This window comes from Poromitra crassiceps (genome assembly GCF_964638095.1).
Source record: "Poromitra crassiceps genome assembly, chromosome: 8".
Taxonomy (NCBI): domain Eukaryota; kingdom Metazoa; phylum Chordata; class Actinopteri; order Beryciformes; family Melamphaidae; genus Poromitra; species Poromitra crassiceps.
In genome coordinates this window covers 27954749-27965680 of record NC_139629.1, presented here as the reverse complement: position 1 = coordinate 27965680, position 10932 = coordinate 27954749, and the positions used below count along the sequence as shown (strand labels likewise).

The 10932-nt window shown below is 47.5% G+C and overlaps 1 pseudogene across 1 annotated transcript; it reads right to left on the bottom strand.

Moving 5' to 3' along the window:
• Positions 1 to 235: 235 nt before the first annotated feature.
• Positions 236 to 8959, bottom strand: LOC310780616 (annotated as a pseudogene). The gene is made up of 3 exons: positions 8430 to 8959; positions 4228 to 4722; positions 236 to 286 (listed from the first exon to the last, which is right to left on the bottom strand). The product of its transcript is annotated as an uncharacterized misc_RNA (transcript).
• Positions 8960 to 10932: the final 1973 nt, after the last annotated feature.

Below are 10932 nucleotides of genomic sequence, written 5' to 3'. Positions count from 1 at the left end.
AGCTATCCGTGATGTAATCTACTCCCATGCCATGGGAATCCTGAAAAAAATGTCAGCCTCTAGTCCGGAGTCGGACACACAAACCGCCACACAGCTCTCCGATGACTGCATAGTAGTGTAGGATATACAGAACTCCTACAGCGTTCTTATTGCAATGTGCGTTTTAATCTTCACCATCTGGAAGCTTAGTTCTTGGGTGCTGCTTGGGATCGGCTGCCTTCTTTGCTCCTGCTTTCTAGGCAGCAGCATGCTTCTTCACCGCCTTGTTGGGACTCTTGGCCGCCTTCTTGGGGCCAGAGGTGGGAACAAGTCATTGTTTTGCAAGTCACAAGTCAGTCGCAAGTCTTTGCACACAAGTCTCGAGTCAAGTCCCAAGTCAAGACAGGCAAGTCTCGAGTCAAGTCCCAAGTCTCGAGTCAAGTCCCAAGTCAAGACAGGCAAGTCTCGAGTCAAGTCCCAAGTCAAGACAGGCAAGTCTCGAGTCAAGTCCCAAGTCAAGACAGGCAAGTCTCGAGTCAAGTCACAAGTCAACACTCACAAGTCCTAAGTCGAGTCCATCATACACTTTTAGTTTCGAGTCTTAAACAAGTCATAATGTGCTCTTCACCAAATGCACTGCTATTTTAACACGTTCACTGCCATTGACGAGTTATCTCGGCTTACAGAATCCAGAATTACAGAATTTTTTTTTTTGGACGGTGGGACGTGGATCAACGCTCCCCACGTCTCCTATAAAAATATTGGAGTCAGCGAACGTGTACAACCCATTCCACGGACCCACTAAGTGGCGACAGTGCTCTCCACACTAGGAAAAGCAGAGCCAAAACTGTAGGGTAACGCGCGAGGAAACCATTCTCTACTGTAAAATGGATTGGCGAAAACGCTTTCACTTTCGCGCATTATCGCGCTGGCGGTGGGGGATTCCAAAAATAGACTGGGTGGAAAACACACTTTGAAACACGCAGCATAAAGCCTAGAATCGCACAAAGCTTCATCAAAGCTCTCAAACCCAAGAAACAAGTGAGCCCTATCCACACTCGCTGCCAGGGAGGGAGGCTGCTCAAACTCGCAGCAGCAGCAGCAGCAGCAGAACACTCGCTTGTGACAAACGCAGGCTGAAAGCCACCAGACACGCCCACGGAGGGAGGAGTTTGAAGGAGAAGGCGTTCAGAACTATATTGTTTAGATGTCTGATCTCTCACTGATGCCAAAAATAAATGGTTAAAGTGACTGTTCTGCCTGTTTGATTGAATTTCACAAAACTGCGATTATCTCAGCTTTCACTCTCAGACGCTGAAACCATGCTGTACTCAACGGCTAATATCTACATAACTACTAACTCTACAAACTAACTCTTTTAGACAGAGAAAGCACACATTCTATTAGTACTTTTGTGAACTTTATGTTCACAAAGTCCAAGCAGAAAATAATCCTCGGCTCTTGTAAAATGAGCCAGAATCCTCAAAAAAACCCTCTGGCAGAACCTACCTACAGTAAAAAAAAAAGGCTGGCAGTGAATGTGTTAATTAACAAGAGTAATTAAATTTACACAAAATTAGTATTTTTTTAAACAAGTTTGTTGACAATGCACTTTCATAGTTTCATACTTTCAGTCATTATGTTTTATGTTGAAATGAAATAAAAAGATGAATGTCAAAATATATCCAACCCTTCGTTGGACGGTTTTTGCGATATTCGCGATAACGTACAATTTTTTTTCCTATTCACTTGAATGGGGTTTTGAAATCGTTGGCATTAAATTAGCTGTAGCTCAGAAACCATATGACCTGCCACTACCAAACTTCGTAGGTAGGTTCACAGAGTCACCTTTTACGATGTGCTGGAAAATTACACTAGTTGACTAGATAATGGCGCTATAACAGCCGTCCTTACGTTTTGGTCCATACCTGTTGAACCGTAAGGGCTACATTCAAACTTCTTTTTTCCCTGGATTCCTTGGGTCATATATATCGCCTATATCGCTGATATAGGCCCTGCCCATTTCCGTCTAACTAGATTTTCCGCCATTTTGAATTTTGTCAAAAAGTGTTTTTTCGCTATTTCTCCTTCAAATGTTGTCAGATCTTCACCAAACCACATCACACAGCATGTGTGGACTGTCCCGCACAAAACTTATTGAACAGTTTTTTACAAGACCGCACCGTTGCGATATAAAACTCTCGTAATGGGACAAGCCCCATCTTTTATTGTCACACGAACACCACAACACATGCATGCGGCCACAACACACTCATGCTGACAGTGGCCGGTGAAAAGTGTCCTCTGCATTTAACCCATCCAGGCATGTCCTTTCCTCCGGGGGGCAGGCCAGGAGCAGTGGTCGCTTTCTCGTACAGCGCCCGGGGACCAACTTCGGATGTTGTCGTCACTGGTCGGATGACGATGACGATCTGATCTTCTGCATGTTTTTAGTGGGGGGTTATATACGGAGGAACCCCCTGGGGGAGCACGGGGAGAACATGCAAACTCCACACAACCAGAAAGGCCCTTATGACGAGATACCCCACCTGGGCAGTAGGCACTGAAGATATGGGGGGGATCACAACCACAGCGCCCACAGTGTCCCAGGCGAGAATCGAACTCAGGATTTTCTGACTGTGAGGCGACAGCTCTACCACTGAGCCACCGTGCCCCTGGGTATAATCGACTTCCGAAGTTTTGTGGGTGGGGCCTAGTTCACAGAAATCGCCATAACTCCGGACCACATTGTTCGATGGCAACCAAACTTCGTCCAGGTGTGCACGTATGTAGTCTGAGCTGATACAAATACAATTGTGTCATTTCGCGTATAGGGGGCGCTATAGCAACATTAAGTACCTGTATCTCACAAACCATAAGAGCGACTGTTCCCAAATTGGGTACATAGGTTCATAGAGTACTCTTCTACTTTGGCCTAAAAAATTACACCGATTGACCTCACGGTGGTGCTATAGCTGCACTCTACGTTTTAGTTCTTAAGTTTGGAACCGTAGCTTCTATGATCAAAATTCTTTCTGCCCTGGTTTCCTTGGCTCCTCCCGCTTGTACTCAGATAGGCCCGCCCATTTCCCGCCCACAACTACTTAGTACATCCTAGCAACGATCTACGGACGCCCTATACCAATCAGCCGAAAACACCCTAGAAACCAGTTAATACACCCTTGCAACAGCCTAAACACGTCCTAGCTACACATTGCCGATTGGGGCTGTATTTATACTGGGAGGGCGGGGTCTGAGGCAGGGGTGGTGCAAGGGGGGCGAAGCGTCACACCGTAGCAAGCACAATCAAATTTGCTTCAGCAAATTTAGACCCCCTAGTTTAAATTACATTATTTAGAAGAGTTTTATCCGGAAGTTTCCATTTCCTTTTGGCTGGCCTGACAGCTGGCCTGACAGCTGACAGCCGTGGGATAAGTGAGAAGGGACAAGGGAGGATGAAGATCAGATCCGACACCCTCAACCTGCTTGTTGTCCCCCGCACCAAGCTGGCAACAATGGGTGACCGAGCCTTCTCCACTCTGGGGCCACGCCTGTGGAACCAGCTCCCAGGAACTGTTCGGGCCTCTGAATCCCTCGCTGTTTTTAAAACGAACCTTAAAACCCACCTGTTCCGCTCTGCTTTTTACTAGCTCTGAGCTTTTAGCTGTTTTTATTTTGTCTTTTAGCTACTGTAAAGCACCTTGAGATTTGTTTTACATTTTAAAGTGTGCTATATAAATTAAAGCCATTATTATTATTATTATTATTATTAAGAGAGCCCCCGCAGCTGCGGAGAAACTCAACGGGTCTACAAAAACAGGCTCACCGCAAAACCGCTTGTATTCTTATGCAAATAATGAGATGCATGTAAACACAATGGGCAATTGGGCAGTTGTAATTAGCGATGCTCACTGTACCCTACGTTCATTGCAAAAGGCTGCGCTCAGCTCAATGAGAACATTTAGCGCTTGCATGGTGAATTCCCTCTGTGGTGTCTGTATTGATTCTCCCATCTTGCGAACGGCAGGCTTGCTGTAGCGACTAGCGAGTGATTAGTGTCTTTAATCTTTGGGTTTGGAGGAAGGTATCAAGTCTTTTCAAGTCAAAAGGCTCAAGTCCAAGTCATTGGTCTTCAAGTGCAAGTCTTTGGTCCAAGTCTTCAAGTATTTGGTCCAAGTCAAGTCTTTCTCCGTCGCAAGTTCGTTGCAAGTCAAGTTCTGTGTGAAGTCCGTCAAGTTCAGTGCGAACTCGTCCAATGTCCCAAGTCATGTGACTCGAGTCCACACCTCTGCTTGGGGCTCTTGGTCTCCTTCTTGGGGCTCTTGGTTTCTTGGCCTTTGTGGGCTTCTTGACTTTCTTGGCAGCTGCTGTCTTTTTAGCTGAAGTCTTCCTCGGCCTCTTGGTGGGTTTCTTGGCAGCAGGTTTCTTGGCTTTCCGAGCAGCTTTCTTGGCAGACCGCTTCTTGACCTTTAAAGGCTTCTTTGCGACTTTGAAAGCGCCCTTAACCTGGAGCAGAGCGCCTTTTCCCACCAGCTTCTTGATGGCGATCTTGATGCGGGCGTTGTTCTTCTTCACGTCGTAGCCTCTGGCAGACAGGCTCTTCTTGACGGCAGACAGAGACAAACCACTCCGCTCCTTGGAGGCGGACACAGCTTGAAGGATCATCTCACCCATGCTGGAGCCGGCCTTCTTCACCTTCACGGCCTTCTTCGGCTTCACGGCCTTCTTCGGCTTCACGGGCTTCTTGGTGCGTTTGGCAGCAGCGCGTGCAGCTGGACGGACTTTTGCCATTGTTCCCTTTCTGCTTCACACAACTTCTATTTATAGCCTCAGCAGGAAGGAGACAGGACGTCACTGATGACATCACAATTCCCTCGAGTCTATTTGTTTATTAAAAGGATCCCAATTAGCTGACGCCAATTGCCTCGAGTGACGGATAAGATCACACACATTGTTGACTCAATGAGTCGGACTTTCACTGACTCACTGAGTGCGGACAAACTAGCGGTCCTTTTGCACACGCATTTCTATGGTGGAGACTGGAGACCATGCGCCATGGTCACACTTTTTTGGAGGGTGTGTCCAAACTCATGCCAACTCGTGCTGAGCTCGTGCTGCACGCGCCGTCTGCCTGTGTTGTCAAAGTGATAACCTCAGCAGGGAAGGATTTATGACATCACCGATGACCGTCTCGCTTGCCAGACTCTCCCTGCAGTGGGAGAGTCTGGCTGGTAATAGCTAAAACTGTGGACTAGCTCCGTTTAATACCTTTACAAGCCATCCACTGAAAGTACCATGCAAGCTGGCTTCATTGCACAATCCATATCAATTGTTTTCAGCGAGTAGCGACGAGCTAGCGGCTAGCGCTGCTGCGGTTATTGTTTCAAATCAGCGCGGGCATTTGAGATCCACAGATTCCACATGAAATCCATATATAGTCGCAGCCGGTCAGTCAAAGTGGGTCGGAAGTAATTGCAGAGCTTACAGGGAGCAAGCACACTCCCCCCGGACCACGACCCGCTACAATTTGCATACCGCCCCCGGCGCCCCAACAGGAGCACAGCAGATGCAGTAGCACACGTGCTCCACGCCGCCCTCTCCCACCTGGAGGGGAAGGACACCTACGTAAGAATGCTGTTCGTGGACTACAGCTCAGCATTCAACACCATAGTACCCTCCAGGCTGGTACGCAAGCTCAAGGATCTGGGACTAAACAGCAATGTGCGACTGGATCCTGGATTTCCTGACAGATCGCCGCCAGGTGGTGAGGGTGGGCAACCTCACCTCCTCCCCACTGACCATCAGCATAGGAGCGCCCCAGGGGTGCATCTCCAGCCCCTTCTGGTACGACCTCTACAACCACGACTGCGTGGCGACTCAATCTTCGAACACCATCGTGAAGTTTGCAGACGACACAGCAGTCGTGGGGCTGATCTCCGGGGTGGTGCCAGGACAACCACCTCTCTCTGAACGTCTCCAAGACCAAGGAGATCATTGTAGACTACAGGAGGGGGGGGGGGGGGGGGGGGGCGCACACCCCCCAATCACCATCAACGGCACAGTGGTGGAAAGGGTGGACAGCTTCAAGTACCTGGGAGTCAACATCCACCAGGACCTGACATGGGCCGGTCACACCGCCACTGTTGTCAAAAAGGCCCAACAGCGACTACGCGGACTCAGGCGCCTGAAGAAATATGGGCTAAGGCCAGAAATCCTTAGGGACTTCTACAGAGGCACCATTGAAAGCCTGCTGACTGGCTGCTTCACCACCTGGTACGGGAACTGTACCACCATGGACCGCAGGGCGCTACGAAGAGTGAGACGCGTGGCCCAGCACGTAACAGGATGTGAGCTGCCAGAACTGCAGGAACTGTATAACCAGCGGTGCCTCAGGAGGTCCCTGAAGATCATCAAAGACACAAACCATCCCCACAACAGCCTGTTCTCCCTGTTACCCTCAGGGAGGAGATACAGGGTCCCAAAAGCACGCACAAATCGCTTGAGGGACAGTTTCTTCCCGCAGGCCACGAGACTCCTTAACATACACAAATAGTGTAGTAGCTGTACTGTACCGTACTGTAGCTGCTACCATTATGTATGTCTAATGTTTAATTGTATGTTTAATTAGGTATATGCTATTTGCACCTGTACGTCAAATACGTCGAATTTAAAATGTTTAAGCACGTCTAAAGTATGCACATGACATGTGCACCTATGTGCAGTGAATATGCCACTGTCTCTGACTTGTCTTATCACTCTACTGCCTTATTGCTTGTTGTGTCTCTTGTTGTTTTTGCACTCATATGCCCTGTTATATTTGTACTATGTTGTAAACGGAGTCCACAGCACAATAATTTCACACGTGATACTTGTACCATGGAGTGACAATAAAAATCTTGAATCTTGAGCGGAATGGGATTTCCATCCGGCACCGACTGAAATGGTCAGCACCAATGGGAGAGCTAAGACCACCGGGCTGCTTCAAGCCAGACTACCGATGACATGATAGTTTATGACATCGCTGATGATGTCACAATGTCTCAGTCTATGACATAACGGATTATGTCACAATGTCTATGACATCATGAGTGTCTGTCATAAATCACTGATTACATCACAATTGCTCGAGTGACATCACTGATAATATCACTAATGTATCACAAAGTCTATGACATCACTGACAATGTCACAATGTCTATGACATCATCAGTGGATATGACATCATCAGTCACCAATAACCCACTCTGTGATTGTTGGCCATGACATCATCAGTGGGTATGAAATCATCAGTCACCACTGGCCACTACTCGATGATGACGTCATCGCTCTGGCCATCACTCGATGCTTGTAGTGCATGACATCATCAGTCAGCGTTTGCATGCTCAGTTGATGGAGTGCGTTTGTTTAATATGACACCAGTCACCACTGGCCAACACTAGGCTTGCTGCATAGTTTGTTACCCGGTGGTGGGGCATACACCGGTGTTGTCACGTGTTTATTACCAGGTGGGAAAATGTCAACACCGTGGCATCCCTGCTTCTATAGGTAACAGACGGACATCCCGTGCCATAACGGACATGACACACATAGAAGCGGCTGCGCCACCAGAAAACAAGAGCAAATTCGCAATAGCTGCAACCAGATATGCACTAGGGCTGTGAATCTTCACTGGCCTCACGATTCAATTACGATTCAGAGGGCTACGATTCGATTCGATTACGATTATCGATGCATCTCGATGCATCTTCAATCGATCCATCACTTTTTTCCCAATACACGATTTATTTCTTCTTTCTTTTTTCTGTGTGGCTACTTTTAAAATAAAAGTGCATTTGGAATTGCATTGTATTATGATCGAAATAAACAACTGATGTACTTCCATTATATTTTATTCGATTATATACATTTGTTTTTTTTTATAATCGATTTTTGACATTTGTGAATCGATGCAGAATCATGCATGTCCGCATCGCGATGCATCTTATAATCGATTATTTTTGACACCCCTAATATGCCCTGAAGGGGGGTGAACTTTTTGTGGACCAACCAACCAACCAACCAACCAACCAACCAACCACCCGACCAAGCGACCTACCTTATAGAGCTGCTGGTCACAGCTAAAAATCCTGTCCTGTCCCACTCCCAGAAGAATGACTCCCCTTCCATCATGGGCCCATTTGTATTCATATTAGAAGTGCATCATTGTATATGCAGCTATCTGTGATGTCAATTGACTCTCATCCCATGGCAGCCTCTACTCCAGACGCACAAACCGACACACCACTCTCCAATTATAGTGTAGGATATACAAAACTACTACAGCCTTCTTACATTGCAATGTGCGTTTTAGTCATCATCATTATCATCATCAGTTAAGCCAGAAGCTTACTCCTTCTTGGGGCTTACTTCTTCTTGAGTGCTGCTTTCTAGGCAGCAGCGGGCTTCTTCACCGCCTTCTTGGGACTCTTGGTCGCCTTCTTGCGACTCTTGGTCGTCTTCTTGCGACTGTTGTTGGTCGCCTTCTTGGTGCTCTTGGCCTCTTGGCCTTTGTGGGCTTCTTGACTTTCTTGGCAGCTGCTGTCTTTTTAGCTGAAGTCTTCCTCTGCCTCTTGGTGGGTTTCTTGGCAGCAGGTTTCTTGGCAGCAGGTTTCTTGGCTTTCCGAGCAGCTTTCTTGGCAGACCGCTTCTTGACCTTTAAAGGCTTCTTTGCGACTTTGAAAGCACCCTTAACCTGGAGCAGAGCGCCTTTTCCCACCAGCTTCTTGATGGCGATCTTGATGCGGGCGTTGTTCTTCTCCACGTCGTAGCCTCTGGCAGACAGGCTCTTCTTGACGGCAGACAGAGACAAACCACTCCGCTCCTTGGAGGCGGACACAGCTTGAAGGATCAGCTCAGCCATGCTGGAGCCGGCCTTCTTCGCCTTCACGGGCTTCTTGGTGCGTTTGGCAGCGGCGCGTGCAGCTGGACGGACTTTTGCCATTGTTCCCTTTCTGTTTCACACAACTTCTATTTATAGCCTCAGCAGGAAGGATACAGGACGTCACTGATGACATCACAATTCCCTCGAGTCTATTTGTTTATTAAAAGGATCCCAATTAGCTGATGTCTAGACGACAGCTAGTCTTCCTGGGCTCCAAGACAATAATGTACATTACATGACATGAGTGACATCAGTGCTCACTCAAGGTGTCGGACTTTCACTGAGTGCGGACAAACTAGCAGTCCTATTTAATTTGGCTACTTTACTGCTGAGTTTCCATTGTACTGCTGCAGTACCTTGTGTGGAGCTTTTGCACAAGCATTTCTAGGGTGGAGAGTGGAGACAACGCGCCATGGGCACACTTTTTTGGAGGGTGTGTCCAAACTCCTGCCAACTCATGCGCTGAGCATGCCGTGTGCTGCGCGCGCCTATGTCCCTCCTGTGGTCGTCCGCATGTGCGGCAGGACCAAATGGTCCTCTTGTGGTCTGGATGTGGCTGGACCATGTTGTGTTCACAGGTTCAGGGTTGATTGGCTGGGATGTGAGCAAGAAATAACCTGCCGTCCAATTTATAACCTCAGCAGGGAAGGATTTATTTATGACATCTCTGATGACATAATTCAGTCCATCACTGATGATGTCACAATGTTTCAATCTATTGCTGCCTTCAAGTGTGCTCATGTTTACCGTGAATACGAGACCGGAAGTCGTGTACATGACATGGCATTCAAGTGGTCAAGTCACGAACATGCTAACAATTTAGCTACCACTAGCTAGCGAGCGGAGCGGCTAACTACGTTAATGCACAAAATGCAAAGGCAGAGGAAACAAGATGAGACTGTTGAGAATATCAACAAGTTCGTCATGCATATTATAAAATCAAAATGACAAGCTCTATACAGCTAAAATGTAAATATATTTACTTTCCATCAACATCCACATACCAAGGCCGTTCACGGTAAACACGAGCCCACAGGAAGGGCCCATATGACGTTACTGATGATGTCAGTGTCTGTTATAAATCACTGAGGATTACCGTAAATTCCGGACTATAAGGCGCACCGGTGTATAAGCCGCACCTTCAAAGTTGACTATTTTTTTCTTATATAAGCCGCACCGGACTATAAGCCGCGGGTGTTTTAATGGTATTTTTTTTTTTTTTTTACAGTGCACACAGTGTCCGCGGTGTGGTGAAAAGAGGGCAAGAGAGGAAATTAAAACAGAAGTGGATTTATAGTTAGAAAGAGTGCTAAAGAAGAGAGAATTCCGTTTTTTATTTTTTTATTTTAGTTACTCACAGTACTATTGACCAGTCCAACTCAAAAGATATTCGGCAGTTTCACTTTGAGCTCTTGTTCCGCCGCTGTCCATCAATGGTTATGACGAGTCTTGCTGGGTACAGTACGCCAAAGCGATATCCATTGACTTTAACCTTTTCGATGATGCTGTTGTATGTTGCGCGTTTCTGTTGCACCAACGCGGAGAGGTCCTGCCGGACGAAAAAGCGCGTACCCTCCCAGGTGAGGGGCTTCTTCCCCGCAGCCTGGAGGATGAGTTGACGGTCGGGCCAGCGGAGTAGGCAGATGAAGATGGCCCTCGGTGGCAGGCCGGGGTCTGGACGTGGCCGAGGCGCCCGGTGTGCCCTGTCCACCTCTGGTGGTTTCTCGCCTTCCTTCAGGTCCAGGATGTAACACAGGATTTTGCCACGAAAGCGTCCATGTCACCAATCTCAGCTCCCTCTTTTACATTGATCAGGCGAATGTTATTTCTTTTACTCTGCACGTTTTCAAACTTGTTTTCAAGCTGCTCAAACCTCTGAGCGATGTCGGACTTAATCGATAGTGTTTCACGGAGTAAAAGTTTAGCCCAAGCCGTGTATCTCCAGCCTCCAGCAGGTGAGTCATTTCCTCATTCATGGCGGTGATTGCTTCGTCTTTTTCTTTCTGCTTACCTGTGTTGTGTTATGTTATGTT